The following is a 3,070-nucleotide window of genomic DNA, read 5'->3' on the forward strand; positions in this document are numbered from 1 at the left end:
AGACACAAAGAAGCGCCAATCTATCCACACTCACGGTCGCATATATTCAGCTGTGGTGGCACGTTTAAAAAAATAACCTCTTCCTAAGAGTAAATACATCATAAAAACAAGACAATGTGTCTAAATGAGAAGTATCATGACTAACGTTGACCTCAGCATTTTAACTCAAGTATGCACCGCCAGTCGGCTTGTGAACATTTTATTCAGCGCACTATTTACACTTTTTTGGCATCTAGGTGCCCAGTCGTATATGATGCAAGCCCGTCTTCGTACTTATTTTGATTATCTCGGCAAGAAAAGCCTCCGCAATGAGATACATGGTCCTGATAATTATCATTATCATCATCAGCCGGACCATACTCACTGCAGGGTGACAGCCTCTCCCATATTGTTCCAACTAACCCGGTCCTGTGTTAGCTGCATCTACTTCACCCCTGAAAACTTCTTAACCTCCCCCGCCCTCTCTACCCCCAAACTTTTTGCCACACCCTGCTACGCTTTCCTTCCCTTGAAATCCACTTTTTTACTTTTAGTGAACATCGGTTATCCTCTCTTCACCCTACACGCCCTTTTCATGACCACGTCTTCTTGATTTCCACTAGAATGTCGTTAACTCGACTTATTCCTCTGACCCACTCTGCACATTTTCTATCTCTTAAAGTCATGCCTGCCATCTGCCGTTCCACAGCTCTCTGCGTTGTCCTCAATATAAGTAGAACTCTCTTGGTTAGCCTCCACGTCTCAGCCCCATAGGTGATAACAGTTAGGATGCAACTGTTGTATACTTTCCTCTTGAGCTATACCGATACGCTACTACTCATAATCGGCGAGTGCTTGCCAAATGCGCTCCATCCCATTATTATTCTCTTAGTTATTTCCCTTTCATGGTCCGGATCTGCGGTTACAACCAGTGTTGCCAATTTAGCTACTTTGTAGCTAGATTTAGCTACTTTTGGACTCAGCTAGCTACCAAGAAAGTTAGTTTAGCTACGAGTAGCTATTTTAGCTCCTTTGTTCAAAATCTAGCTACAAATCTGGCTATTTTGGTGAAATCTAGCCTAAATTTTGCTACATTTTGGAAAATTACTATTCTGGCGCGAAAAACTTTTCCACAAACGCTACACATGATGAAACTGACGTCAGGCACATAGCGCCATCTGGTAGTTTTTAAACAAGACGCAAACCAGACCACGGCCGGTCTCGAGGGAGAGAGCGCGCGCTCTTTCTTACGGCCTTCTCAATCGCCGCGTGAACAATGGGAACTTTTCTCCTTGAGTTACGCTCTCCGCCGCCGCAAGGGGCGCGACCTGCTCACTGTTCGCTCCGCATCTGCTTCAGTGGCGGCGGGTGGCTTTTGCCTTGTTTCGCGCTGTCGCCCGCGGTTTTCGTGGTGAGTGCAGCCCCTAAATGAAAGATTACAGAAGGTAGATGCTGTAGCGGCATCCTGTTAGCGTGCTACACACGTGAATGGAGTCTTTATATTAAAAAACACTGTCGCTCAGCAAACGTTCGACAAGTATATGACATGTATTGCGGCATGGTATCTACTTTTGTTCATTTTAATCTATTTTTTTTTTCCAAGCCTGTACAAGAAGATGAATAAAAAAAAAGAAAGAGCAGTGATCACATCGAAGCTTCTTCAAGGCAAACATAACAGCAACAATGGCAAAACCGCCTTTCAGCGCTAGATGAGAAACCATCGAGGTAACACCGAAGATGAAAATAATTTTATAAAAATGTAATGTAAGTTGCACAATGCTTACATGACATAAAGTATTAGTATAAAGTCAGAGTAAACACTTTTAACTTTTCTTATCAATTTTGCTATAATTTATAGACCAGCAAATGTTTTATGTTGTATTATAAACATTATTTTAATTTTGCAAATAAACGTTGGTTTAATGAAACGTTTGCATGATATCATGATTATTTCATGAAAAAAACAGGAAATCTATTTCAAGCACTAATTCCTAGCAATATTTTCTTTCTTTTTCTAGTATGTTTTTGAACTAATAGTTCCTTGTAATTATCTGTGCAGTAATGCCTGCCTTAGAGAGCAATCGCTGTCCTATTATTTTGGTAGAATGCTTTGCTTATTACACATTCGCCACTGTTACTCAAGGGACACTCCTCAATAATGGATATAAAAGCTTTTCTCTGTGCTATTTATTCAGAGGTGACTATAGGAGTTGTATGTCGCGCTGTATTGCGTAGTTGTGTACCATCACCAATGGTAGGCAGGGTTGTTTTATCATTTTCAAGAACGCTAGAATAATGCTGCATATATATTAGATATATGTTGTTAAAATGTTTATAGAAAGGTTATGCTAACGTTTATTTATAGCTTTATTAGGCGTTAACAAAAAAAAAACGTTAGGAACACCGAAATAACATTTGAACAAAACTGAAATTGAACACTACCGTAATATTTTGAGCGATAGCTCGGCCGAAATGGAGGAGAACAAAAAAAAATTAATTACAGTCGTGCCTCATTAATATGGACAGTTTTGTTCCCGAGCAAATTTGTCCTTAAAACGAGTTGTCCGTAATAACGAATCGCGAACAAAAAATTTTCAAATATGCCATGATAGAATCTGCTTCTGCGCATAGTGGTGATCATTGAAGTTGGAATTAGACAATATATTTGCCGCTCCAATCTCATTATCCTCGTTGTAATTATGCCTGAAATAACATAGTTCCGCTTCACTCGCCTGGATATTTATACGCTTGATGGCATATCTTATGTCTAGATAACTTACTCTTACCACGGCTGTTCACATCACACGACTCGACGACCCGGTCGACTACCTAATTATATTTTCTGCGAAGCCAAATTAAACTAAAGAGAAATAGTGTCTTCAGAGGCATTTATGCAATGCTGTAAATGATAAGAGCTGTGGTCTAGGCAATTTAACCTGTGCTGTGAAATATTAAACCACCAAATGAAAGGGCCCATTATGCACTTTTTCACTGCATACTACTGGCATCCTGCATGCAAAATGCAGGAAATAAAACGTCTGGTTAAGAAAGTAGAGATTTTGTTCTCGGCACTGTCCATAACGCGGCCAAC

The sequence above is a fragment of the Amblyomma maculatum genome, chromosome 5 (assembly GCF_055883805.1).
Source record: "Amblyomma maculatum isolate TAMU_Amacu chromosome 5, ASM5588380v1, whole genome shotgun sequence".
Taxonomy (NCBI): Eukaryota; Metazoa; Arthropoda; class Arachnida; order Ixodida; family Ixodidae; genus Amblyomma; species Amblyomma maculatum.